Source organism: Lissotriton vulgaris, chromosome 12 (genome assembly GCF_964263255.1).
Source record: "Lissotriton vulgaris chromosome 12, aLisVul1.2, whole genome shotgun sequence".
In the NCBI taxonomy this organism is placed as follows: domain Eukaryota; kingdom Metazoa; phylum Chordata; class Amphibia; order Caudata; family Salamandridae; genus Lissotriton; species Lissotriton vulgaris.
The window spans coordinates 491,188,111-491,200,776 of NC_141700.1; the positions used below are offsets into that span (position 1 = coordinate 491,188,111).

A 12,666-nucleotide genomic window follows, 5' to 3' on the forward strand; every position below is an offset into this window, starting at 1 on the left:
CACTCGGCGCACCACACTGGGCTCACAGAGACAATGACTAAGGTAGCCATGTACTGGTATCACACCCCTGAGCGACTTCATCAATGGGATGCCCGGGTAAGCGACAGGTGCTGGAGGGGATGTGGGGAACAAGGGACACTGGAACACCTGCTTTGGAGCTGTAAGGCGCTGCGCCCCTATTGGGACCCTATCCTGGATCTTATTGACGCACACCTGGACACTCAGCTGCCGCGGTTCCCAGCATACATTATTCTAGGCCTCCCGAACGCCCTCATGTACCCCCTGAAATCCTGGAGAGGCCGCTTGATCGCTCTGGCACTTGGGGCTGCAGTCCAAAACATTGTGGCCCACTGGAGGGCGACTCAGCCCCCGCAGCAACTGGGGTGGCTTCACCGGCTATGGGCGATCCTGGGCATGGAGAAGCTGTCACTGGCGGCGGCAGGGAGGGGGGCGGACTTTGCGGAGCTCTGGCGGCCATTCCTCACTCTGCTTACCGGGGAGTTTCGGGAGGTGAGCTGCCCACGCTACCTGCGCCTGCTACGGCTGGCAGAAACACCTCTCCCGGACCCCAAGACACACACCCGCAAGCGCACAAACACTGCGCGCGCAGCACCACCTGATTGTTAAGCAGGGACCACATCCGTTAGACTACGCCCCGAAATGGACAAGGAGAGGGGAGGGTTGGGGTGGGAAGGGTAGGGAGTTGTTTACAGTTCTTTGTTTTATGAATTGCACTAGCGCTGATCAGCTTGCACCGTTGTAGCACCTCTTATGACGCGGCCGGCCCAGTGGGGTTGTAGGCGGCTTGCTGTGTTAATACATGATGTTCCCGCTGGCCCCGTGTTGGGTGCCAGTGTGGTCGCTGCCCTGGGTCCCCCGGGAGTGGGGCCGGCTCTACGGATGCCTCGGAGGTGCATTTCATTGCCTATGCTCAATAAAATATTTAATACATAAAAGAAAAGCATTAGAAGTTGGGGAATATTTAGGAGTTGTCTGCTACTGTTATAAGGGAACATGAGCTTGGTGTTTTATTCCTGATCTCTCTGCTTGCTCATTTGCATAGACAGAGTGTAGGAGAGGTGCATCATGGGAAAGAGTTTGGGCAGTGCATGAGATTGCTTTTCCTTGACTATCTTGAAACTGCACGATAGCAGGCAGTATATTTTCTCTTTTCTCAACATTCCTGCTGCCAGAGGACAGACGTCACTCTCCTTTTAAAAGGTGGCACCAAGACTCATGCTGCACTTTTCATAGGGCTTGCACGTTATTTGTGCCCGTTAGAGGTGCCCTTAGAGGGTGGCCAATCCTGAGTCAGATTCCTCTCAGGTACACTTGAAGGGGCTCGTTAGTCTTGTTTCAAGTGCCTCCAGCCTAGACAGATATATACTTATATATTCAGCTTTAATGAAAATACGTGTGAAAAAGGGACTTAAAGTGCGTGGCTATTTGCATAGAACAGTGGTGGCTCACAGCCTATCGATTGGAGGGATGGTGGGGAAAGCGTAAAATCGTTGGGGACGAAAGTCCTACAGTGCCACTTCAGTTAAAGCCTGATTCACGCTTCCCGTTCCCCTTGCCCAGCAGCCCGACACCTCCTAATGAGCTTAGGTGTGTACAAAAATAATTTGCATATTCCCAGGCAGACACTTGGAACTGCCCACCTTTTTGCTTTTCTGTGCTTTGAGCAGAGACTCTGAAGTTTGATCCTGTTTCCCTCACCGGCCTAGTTCTTGCCCTCTTTTTTAGAGGCTGCAAATACCTCTCAGGTCCTCACCCTCGCAATGATAGGGTCTTTGATCTGGTGCCTCTAACCCCCAGAGAGCCATATTCTAACTTACTCTGGTTTCTCTTCAAAACGAAAAAATCTTTCACCTTTTACTAAAGGTTTCCATGGAGAGGAACATTTACGAGTTTATTCAATTTTTTTAAGCCTTACCACAGGTGAGGCTGTTTATCATTCGTTTAAAAGAAAAGCGTTAGAAGTTGGGGAATAATTAGGAGTTGTCTACTACTGTTATAAGGGAACATGAGCTTGGTGTTTTATTCCTAATCTCTTTGCTTGCTCATTTGCATAGACAGAGTGTAGGAGAGGTGCATCATGGGAAAGAGCTTGGGCAGTGCATGAGATTGCTTTTCCTTGACTATCTTGAAACTGCACGATAGCAGGCAGTATATTTTCTCTTTTCTCAACATTCCTGCTGCCAGAGGCCAGACGTCACTCTCCTTTTAAAAGGTGGCACCAAGACTCATGCTGCGCTTTTCATAGGGCTTGTCCGTTATTTGTGCCCGTTAGAGGTGCCCTGAGAGGGTGGCCAATCCTGAGTCAGATTCCTCTCAGGTACACTTGAAGGGGCTCGTTAGTCTTGTTTCATGTGCCTCCAGCCTAGACAGATATATACTTATATATTCAGCTTTAATGAAAATACGTGTGAAAAAGGGACTTAAAGTGCATGGCTATTTGCATAGAACAGTGGTGGCTCACAGCTTATCGATTCGAGGGATGGTGGGGAAAGCGTAAAATCGTTGGGGACGAAAGTCCTACAGTGCCACTTCAGTTAATGCCTGATTCACGCTTCCCGTTCCCCTTGCCCAGCAGCCCCGACACCTCCTAATGAGCTGAGGTGTGTACAAAAAGAATTTGCATATTCCCAGGCAGACACTTGGAACTGTCCACCTTTTTGCTTTTCTGTGCTTTGAGCAGAGACTCTGAAGTTTGATCCTGTTTCCTTAACCGGCCTAGTTCTTGCCCTCTTTTTTAGAGGCTGCAAATACCTCTCAGGTCCTCACTCTCGCAATGATAGGGTCTTTGATCTGGTGCCTCTAACCCCCAGAGAGCCATATTCTAACTCACTCTGGTTTCTCTTCAAAACGAAAATATCTTTTGCCTTTTACTAAAGATTTCCGTGGAGAGGAACATTTACGAGTTTATTCAATTTTTTTAAGCCTTACAACAGGTTAGGCTGTTTATCATTCGTTTAAAAGAAAAGCATTAGAAGTTGGAGAATATTTAGGAGTTGTCTGCTACTATTATAAGGGAACATGAGCTTGGTGTTTTATTCCTGATCTCTCTGCTTGCTCATTTGCCTAGACAGAGTGTAGGAGAGGTGCATCATGGGAAAGAGCTTGAGCAGTGCATGAGATTGCTTTTCCTTGACTATCTTGAAACTTCACGATAGCAGGCAGTATATTTTCTCTTCTCTCAACATTCCTGCTGCCAGAGGCCAGACGTCACTCTCCATTTAAAAGGTGGCACCAAGACTCATGCTGCGCTTTTCATAGGGCTTGCACGTTATTTGTGCCCGTTAGAGGTGCCCTTAGAGGGTGGCCAATCCTGAGTCAGATTCCTCTCAGGTACACTTGAAGGGGCTCATTTGTCTTGTTTCATGTGCCTCCAGCCTAGACAGATCTATACTTATATATTCAGCTTTAATGAAAATACGTGTGAAAAAGGGACTTCAAGTGCATGGCTATTTGCATAGAACAGTGGTGGCTCACAGCCTATCCATTGGAGGGATGGTGGGGAAAGCGTAAAATCGTTGGGGACGAAAGTCCTAAAGGGCCACTTCAGTTAAAGCCTGATTCACGCTTCCCGTTCCCCTTGCCCAGCAGCCCCGACACCTCCTAATGAGCTGAGGTGTGTACAAAAAGAATTTGCATATTCCCAGGCAGACACTTGGAACTGCCCACCTTTTTGCTTTTCTGTGCTTTGAGCAGAGACTCTGAAGTTTGATCCTGTTTCCCTCACCGGCCTAGTTCTTGCCCTCTTTTTTAGAGGCTGCAAATACCTCTCAGGTCGTCACCCTCGCAATGATAGGGTCTTTGATATGGTGCCTCTAACCCCCAGAGAGCCATATTCTAACTTACTCTGGTTTCTCTTCAAAACGAAAAAATCTTTCGCCTTTTACTAAAGATTTCCCCGGAGAGGAACATTTACGAGTTTATTCAATTTTTTTAAGCCTTACCACAGGTGAGGCTGTTTATCATTTGTTTAAAAGAAAATCATTAGAAGTTGGGTAATATTTAGAAGTTGTCTGCTACTGTTAAAAGGGAACATGAGCTTGGTGTTTTATTCCTGATCTCTCTGCTTGCTCATTTGCATAGACAGAGTGTAGGAGAGGTGCATCATGGGACAGAGCTTGGGCAGTGCATGAGATTGCTTTTCCTTGACTATCTTGAAACTGCACGATAGCAGGCAGTATATTTTCTCTTTTCTCAACATTCCTGCTGCCAGAGGCCAGACGTCACTCTGCTTTTAAAAGGTGGCACCAATACTCATGCTGCTCTTTTCATAGGGCTTGCACGTTATTTGTGCCCGTTAGAGGTGCCCTTAGAGGGTGGCCAATCCTGAGTCAGATTCCTCTCAGGTACACTTGAAGGGGCTCGTTAGTCTTGTTTCAAGTGCCTCCAGCCTAGACAGATATATACTTATATATTCAGCTTTAATGAAAATACGTGTAAAAAAGGGACTTAAAGTGCATGGCTATTTGCATGGAACAGTGGTGGCTCACAGACTATCGATTGGAGGGATGGTGGGGAAAGCGTAAAATCGTTGGGGACGAAAGTCCTACAGTGCCACTTCAGTTAAAGCCTGATTCACGCTTCCCGTTCCCCTTGCCCAGCAGCCCCGACACCTCCTAATGAGCTGAGGTGTGTACAAAAAGAATTTGCATATTCCCAGGCAGACACTTGGAACTGCCCACCTTTTTGCTTTTCTGTGCTTTGAGCAGAGACTCTGAAGTTTGATCCTGTTTCCCTCACCGGCCTAGTTCTTGCCCTCTTTTTTAGAGGCTGCAAATACCTCTCAGGTCCTCACCCTCGCAATGATAGGGTCTTTGATATGGTGCCTCTAACCCCCAGAGAGCCATATTCTAACTTACTCTGGTTTCTCTTCAAAACGAAAAAATCGTTCGCCTTTTACTAAAGATTTCCGTGGAAAGGAACATTTACGAGTTTATTTAATTTTTTTAAGTCTTACCACAGGTGAGGCTGTTTATCATTTGTTTTAAAGAAAAGCATTAGAAGTTGGGGAATATTTAGGAGTTGTCTGCTACTGTTATAAGGGAACATGAGCTTGGTGTTTTATTCCTGATCTCTCTGCTGGCTCATTTGCATAGACAGAGTGTAGGAGAGGTGCATCATGGGAAAGAGCTTGGGCAGTGCATGAGATTGCTTTTCCTTGACTATCTTGAAACTGCACGATAGCAGGCAGTATATTTTCTCTTTTCTCAATATTCCTGCTGCCAGAGGCCAGACGTCACTCTCCTTTTAAAAGGTGGCACCAAGACTCATGCTGCGCTTTTCATAGGGCTTGCACATTATTTGTGCCCGTTAGAGGTGCCCTTAGAGCAGAGGTCTTCAAACTTTTTGATGCCAAGACCCCCTTTTAAAACCTTTTTAGGCATAAGGACCCCCTTCCGACAAAAGTTTCTAGAAACTGGTACTCCTCATCACCAACTTTTGACAACCATAAATGCGCCTGTTAGACCTCATCACATCCCTCCATCATTCATCCACCCACACTTTCACACATCCATCCCATTCACCCTTTCATCCTTCCATCCATACATCCATCCTTTATCCATCCACCCTTTCATCCTTTCATCCATACATCCATCTTTTACCCATCCACCCATCCTTTACCCATCCACCCTTCCTTCCATCCACCCATCATTCATCCACCCACCTTTTCACACATCAATCCATCATTCATCCATGAAACCTTTTTTCCATTCATACATCCATCCACCCTTTCATCTTCCCATCCATACATCCATCCTTTATCCATCCACCCTTTCATCCTCCCATCCATACATCCATCCACCCTTTCATCCATCCATTCATCCACCCACCCTTTCATCCATCTACCCATCATTCATCCCCCCACCTTTTCACATATCCATCCATACATACATCCTTCATCCGTCCACCCTTTCATCCTTACATCCATCCTTCATCCATCATCCATCCACCCTTTCATCCTCCCATCCTTCATCCATCCACCCTTTCATTCTTCCATCCATACATCTATCCTTCACCACTCTATACTTCATCCATCCACCCTTTCATCCATACATCCATACATCCATCATTCATCCATCCACCCTTTCATCCATCCAACTTTCATTCATCCACCCATCTTTTTACACATCCATCCATCCTTCATCCACCCACCCTTTCATCCATCCACCCATCATTCATCCCCCCACCTTTTCACACATCCATCCATGCATCATTCATCCATCCATGCAACCTTTTATCCATCCATCCACCCTTTCATCCTCCCATCCATACATACATCCATCCTTCATCCATCCACCCTTTCATCCTCCCATCCATACATACATCCATCCTTCATCCATCCACCCTTTCATCCTCCCATCCATACATCCATCCTTCTTCCATCCAGCCTTTCATCCTCCCATCCATACATCCATCCTTCATCCATCCACCCTTTCTTCCTCCCATCCATACATACATCCTTCATCCATCCACACATACATCCTTCATCCATCCACACTTTCATCCTCCCATACATACATACATCCTTTATCCATCCACCCTTTCATCCATCCATTCACCCATCATTCATCCACCCATCTTTTTACACATCCATCCATCCATCATTCATCCATCCACCCTTTCATCCATCCACCCTTCATCCGTCCACCCTTCATCCGTCCACCCTTTCATTCTTCCATCCATACATCTATCCTTCACCAATCTATCCTTCACCAATCTATCCTTCACCAATCTATCCTTCATCCATCCACCCTTTCATCCTTCCATCCATACATCCATCATTCATCCATCCACCCTTTCATCCATCCATTCAACTTTCATTCATCCACCCATCTTTTTACACATCCATCCATCCATCATCCATCCATCCACCCTTTCATCCATCCATCCTTCACCCGTCCACCCTTTCATTCTTCCATCCATACATCTATCCTTCACAAATCTATCCTTCATCCATCCACCCTTTCATCCTTCCATCCATCCATTATTCATCCATCCACCCTTTCATCCATCCATCCACCCATCATTCATCCACCCACCTTTTCACACATGCATCCATCCTTCAGCCTTTCATCCATCCATCCACTCATCATTCATCCGCCCACCTTTTCATACATCCTTCCATCCTTCAGCCTTACATCCATCCATCCACCCATCATTCATCCACCCACCTTTTCTGTGCCTCTCTCATGGGGGATCAGTATCTCTCTGCATCGTCTGCCTTCTTCTTTCCCGCTCATGGGAGGGCATCTCTGTGCCTCCCTGCTGGGGGCGGGGGACGTGTCACGGGACCGACAGCTGCGCTTTTCATAGGGCTTGCCCGTTATTTGTGCCCGTTCGAGGTGCCCTTAGAGGGTGGCCAATCCTGAGTCAGATTCCTCTCAGGTACACTTGAAGGGGCTCGTTTGTCTTCTTTCATGTGCCTCCAGCCTAGACAGATCTATACTTATATATTCAGCTTTAATGAAAATACGTGTGAAAAAGGGACTTAAAGTGCATGGCTATTTGCATAGAACAGTGGTGGCTCACAGCCTGTCGATTGGAGGGATGGTGGGGAAAGCGTAAAATCATTGGGGACGAAAGTCCTACAGTGCCACTTCAGTTAAAGCTCAATTCACGCTTCCCGTTCCCCTTGCCCAGCAGCCCAGACACCTCCTAATGAGCTGAGGTGTGTACAAAAAGAATTTGCATATTCCCAGGCAGACACTTGGAACTGCCCACCTTTTTGCTTTTCTGTGGTTTGAGCAGAGACTCTGAAGTTTGATCCTGTTTCCCTCACCGGCCTAGTTCTTGCCCTCTTTTTTAGAGGCTGCAAATACCTCTCAGGTCCTCACCCTCGCAATGATAGGGTCTTTGATCTGGTGCCTCTAACCCCCAGAGAGCCATATTCTAACTTACTCTGGTTTCTCTTCAAAACGAAAAAATCTTTCGCCTTTTACTTAAGATTTCCGTGGAGAGGAACATTTACGAGTTTATTCAATTTTTTAAGCCTTACAACAGGTGAGGCTGTTTAGCATTCGTTTAAAAGAAAAGCATTAGAAGTTGGGGAATATTTAGGAGTTGTCTGCTACTGTTATAAGAGAACATGAGCTTGGTGTTTTATTCCTGATCTCTCTGCTTGCTCATTTGCATAGACAGAGTGTAGGAGAGGTGCATCATGGGAAAGAGCTTGGGCAGTGCATGAAATTGCTTTTCCTTGACTATCTTGAAACTGCACGATAGCAGGCAGTATATTTTATCTTTTCTCAACATTCCTGCTGCCAGAGGCCAGACGTCACTCTCCTTTTAAAAGGTGGCACCAAGACTCATGCTGCACTTTTCATAGGGCTTGCACGTTATTTGTGCCCGTTAGAGGTGCCCTTAGAGGGTGGCCAATCCTGAGTCAGATTCCTCTCAGGTACACTTGAAGGGGCTCGTTAGTCTTGTTTCAAGTGCCTCCAGCCTCGACCGATATATACTTATATATTCAGCTTTAATGAAAATACGTGTGAAAAAGGGACTTAAAGTGCATGGCTATTTGCATAGAACAGTGGTGGCTCACAGCCTATCGATTGGAGGGATGGTGGGGAAAGCGTAAAATCGTTGGGGACGAAAGTCCTACAGTGCCACTTCAGTTAAAGCCTGATTCACGCTTCCCGTTCCCCTTGCCCAGCAGCCCGACACCTCCTAATGAGCTTAGGTGTGTACAAAAATAATTTGCATATTCCCAGGCAGACACTTGGAACTGCCCACCTTTTTGCTTTTCTGTGCTTTGAGCAGAGACTCTGAAGTTTGATCCTGTTTCCCTCACCGGCCTAGTTCTTGCCCTCTTTTTTAGAGGCTGCAAATACCTCTCAGGTCCTCACCCTCGCAATGATAGGGTCTTTGATCTGGTGCCTCTAACCCCCAGAGAGCCATATTCTAACTTACTCTGGTTTCTCTTCAAAACGAAAAAATCTTCCGCCTTTTACTAAAGATTTCCGTGGAGAGGAACATTTACGAGTGTATTCAATTTTTTTAAGTCTTACCACAGGTGGGGCTGTTTATCATTTGTTTAAAAGAAAAGCATTAGAAGTTGGGGAATATTTAGGAGTTGTCTGCTACTGTTATAAGGGAACATGAGCTTGGTGTTTTATTCCTGATCTCTCTGCTTGCTCATTTGCATAGACAGAGTGTAGGAGAGGTGCATCATGGGAAAGAGCTTGGGCAGTGCATGAGATTGCTTTTCCTTGACTATCTTGAGACTGCACGATAGCAGGCAGTATATTTTCTCTTTTCTCAACATTCCTGCTGCCAGAGGCCAGACGTCACTCTCCTTTTAAAAGGTGGCACCAAGACTCATGCTGCGCTTTTCATAGTGCTTGCACGTTATTTGTGCCCGTTAGAGGTGCCCTTAGAGGGTGGCCAATCCTGAGTCAGATTCCTCTCAGGTACACTTGAAGGGGCTCGTTAGTCTTGTTTCATGTGCCTCCAGCCTAGACAGATATATACTTATATATTCAGCTTTAATGAAAATACGTGTGAAAAAGGGACTTAAAGTGCATGGCTATTTGCATAGAACAGTGGTGGCTCACAGCCTATCGATTGGAGGGATGGTGGGGAAAGCGTAAAATCGTTGGGGACGAAAGTCCTACAGTGCCACTTCAGTTAAAGCCTGATTCAAGCTTCCCGTTCCCCTTGCCCAGCAGGCCGACACCTCCTAATGAGCTGAGGTGTGTACAATTATTTTTTGCATATTCCCAGACAGACACATGGGAACTGTCCACCTTTTTGCTTTTCTGTGCTTTGAGCAGAGACTCTGAAGTTTGATCCTGCTTCCCTCACCGGCCTAGTTCTTGCCCTCTTTTTAGAGGCTGCAAATACCTCTCAGGTCCTCACCCTTGCAATGATAGGCTCTTTGATCTGATGCCTCTAACCCCCAGAGAGCCATATTCTAACTTACTCTGGTTTCTCTTCAAAACGAAAAAATCTTTCACCTTTTACTAAAGGTTTCCATGGAGAGGAACATTTACGAGTTTATTCCATTTTTTTTAAGCCTTACCACAGGTGAGGCTGTTTACATTCGTTTAAAAGAAAAGCGTTAGAAGTTGGGGAATAATTAGGAGTTGTCTACTACTGTTATAAGGGAACATGAGCTTGGTGTTTTATTCCTGATCTCTTTGCTTGCTCATTTGCATAGACAGAGTGTAGGAGAGGTGCATCATGGGAAAGAGCTTGGGCAGTGCATGAGATTGCTTTTCCTTGACTATCTTGAAACTGCACGATAGCAGGCAGTATATTTTCTCTTTTCTCAACATTCCTGCTGCCAGAGGCCAGACGTCACTCTCCTTTTAAAAGGTGGCACCAAGACTCATGCTGCGCTTTTCATAGGGCGTGCCCGTTAGAGATGCCCTTAGAGGGTGGCCAATCCTGAGTCAGATTCCTCTCAGGTACACTTGAAGGGGCTCGTTAGTCTTGTTTCATGTGACTCCAGCCTAGACAGATATATACTTATATATTCAGCTTTAATGAAAATACGTGTGAAAAAGGGACTTAAAGTGCATGGCTTTTTGCATAGAACAGTGGTGGCTCACAGCCTATCGATTGGAGGGATGGTGGGGAAAGCGTAAAATCGTTGGGGACGAAAGTCCTACAGTGCCACTTCAGTTAAAGCCTGATTCACGCTTCCCGTTCCCCTTGCCCAGCAGCCCCGACACCTCCTAATGAGCTGAGGTGTGTACAAAAAGAATTTGCATATTCCCAGGCAGACACTTGGAACTGTCCACCTTTTTGCTTTTCTGTGCTTTGAGCAGAGACTCTGAAGTTTGATCCTGTTTCCCTCACCGGCCTAGTTCTTGCCCTCTTTTTTAGAGGCTGCAAATACCTCTCAGGTCCTCACTCTCGCAATGATAGGGTCTTTGATCTGGTGCCTCTAACCCCCAGAGAGCCATATTCTAACTCACTCTGGTTTCTCTTCAAAACGAAAAAATCTTTCGCATTTTAGTAAAGATTTCTGTGGAGAGGAACATTTACGAGTTTATTAAATTTTTTTAAGCCTTACCACAGGTGAGGCTGTTTATCATTTGTTTAAAAGAAAAGCATTAGAAGCTGGGGAATATTTAGGAGTTGTCTGCTACTGTTATAAGGGAACATGAGCTTGGTGTTTTAATTCTGATCTCTCTGCTTGCTCATTTGCATAGACAGAGTGTAGGAGAGGTGCATCATGGGAAAGAGCTTGGGCAGTGCATGAGATTGCTTTTCCTTGACTATCTTGAAACTGCACAATAGCAGGCAGTGTATTTTCTCTTTTCTCAACATTCCTGCTGCCAGAGGCCAGACGTCACTCTCCTTTTAAAAGGTGGCACCAAGAGTCATGCTGCGCTTTTCATAGGGCTTGCCCGTTATTTGTGCCCGTTCGAGGTGTCCTTAGAGCAGAGGTCTTCAAACTTTTTGATGCCAAGACCCCCTTTTAAAACCTTTTTAGGCGTAAGGACCCCCTTCCGAAAAAAGTTTCTAGAAACTGGTACTCCTCATCATCAACTTTTGACAACCATAAATGCGCCTGTTAGACCTCATCACATCCCTCCATCATTCATCCACCCACACTTTCACACATCCATCCCATTCACCCTTTCATCCTTCCATCCATACATCCATCCTTTATCCATCCACCCTTTCATCCTTCCATCCATACATCCATCTTTTACCCATCCACCCATCCTTTACCCATCCACCCTTCCTTCCATCCACCCATCATTCATCCACCCACCTTTTCACACATCAATCCATCATTCATCCATGAAACCTTTTTTCCATTCATACATCCATCCACCCTTTCATCTTCCCATCCATACATCCATCCTTTATCCATCCACCCTTTCATCCTCCCATCCATACATCCATCCACCCTTTCATCCATCCATTCATCCACCCACCCTTTCATCCATCTACCCATCATTCATCCCCCCACCTTTTCACATATCCATCCATACATACATCCTTCATCCGTCCACCCTTTCATCCTTACATCCATCCTTCATCCATCATCCATCCACCCTTTCATCCTCCCATCCTTCATCCATCCACCCTTTCATTCTTCCATCCATACATCTATCCTTCACCACTCTATACTTCATCCATCCACCCTTTCATCCTTCCATCCATACATCCATACATCCATCATTCATCCATCCACCCTTTCATCCATCCAACTTTCATTCATCCACCCATCTTTTCACACATCCATCCATGCATCATTCATCCATCCATGCAACCTTTTATCCATCCATCCACCCTTTCATCCTCCCATCCATACATACATCCATCCTTCATCCATCCACCCTTTCATCCTCCCATCCATACATACAACCATCCTTCATCCATCCAACCTTTCATCCTCCCATCCATACATCCATCCTTCTTCCATCCAGCCTTTCATCCTCCCATCCATACATCCATCCTTCATCCATCCACCCTTTCATCCTCCCATCCATACATACATCCTTCATCCATCCACACATACATCCTTCATCCATCCACACTTTCATCCTCCCATCCATACATACATACATCCTTCATCCATCCGCCCTTTCATCCTCCCATACATACATACATCCTTTATCCAGCCACCCTTTCATCCTTCCATCCATACATCCATCATTCATCCATCCATCCACCCTTTCATCCATC

At 46.0% G+C, this 12,666-nt stretch overlaps 8 non-coding genes across 8 annotated transcripts; all 8 read left to right on the forward strand.

Annotated features, from left to right (window-relative positions):
* Window positions 1–1,834: 1,834 nt before the first annotated feature.
* Window positions 1,835–1,949, forward strand: LOC147676841 (U5 spliceosomal RNA). The gene has a single exon (XR_015302927.1). It is a non-coding gene; the product is annotated as a U5 spliceosomal RNA (small nuclear RNA).
* Window positions 1,950–2,847: 898 nt separating this feature from the next.
* On the forward strand, window positions 2,848–2,962 carry LOC147676842 (U5 spliceosomal RNA). The gene has a single exon (XR_015302873.1). It is a non-coding gene; the product is annotated as a U5 spliceosomal RNA (small nuclear RNA).
* Window positions 2,963–3,860: 898 nt separating this feature from the next.
* On the forward strand, window positions 3,861–3,975 carry LOC147676843 (U5 spliceosomal RNA). The gene has a single exon (XR_015302916.1). It is a non-coding gene; the product is annotated as a U5 spliceosomal RNA (small nuclear RNA).
* Window positions 3,976–4,873: 898 nt separating this feature from the next.
* Window positions 4,874–4,988, forward strand: LOC147676844 (U5 spliceosomal RNA). The gene has a single exon (XR_015302938.1). It is a non-coding gene; the product is annotated as a U5 spliceosomal RNA (small nuclear RNA).
* A 2,925-nt stretch (window positions 4,989–7,913) lies between these two features.
* Window positions 7,914–8,027, forward strand: LOC147676845 (U5 spliceosomal RNA). Its single transcript, XR_015302926.1, has one exon. It is a non-coding gene; the product is annotated as a U5 spliceosomal RNA (small nuclear RNA).
* Window positions 8,028–8,924: 897 nt separating this feature from the next.
* LOC147676846 (U5 spliceosomal RNA) lies at window positions 8,925–9,039 on the forward strand. Its single transcript, XR_015302936.1, has one exon. It is a non-coding gene; the product is annotated as a U5 spliceosomal RNA (small nuclear RNA).
* Window positions 9,040–9,936: 897 nt separating this feature from the next.
* Window positions 9,937–10,052, forward strand: LOC147676847 (U5 spliceosomal RNA). The gene has a single exon (XR_015302921.1). It is a non-coding gene; the product is annotated as a U5 spliceosomal RNA (small nuclear RNA).
* Window positions 10,053–10,936: 884 nt separating this feature from the next.
* Window positions 10,937–11,051, forward strand: LOC147676848 (U5 spliceosomal RNA). Its single transcript, XR_015302952.1, has one exon. It is a non-coding gene; the product is annotated as a U5 spliceosomal RNA (small nuclear RNA).
* The last annotated feature ends 1,615 nt before the right edge of the window (window positions 11,052–12,666 follow it).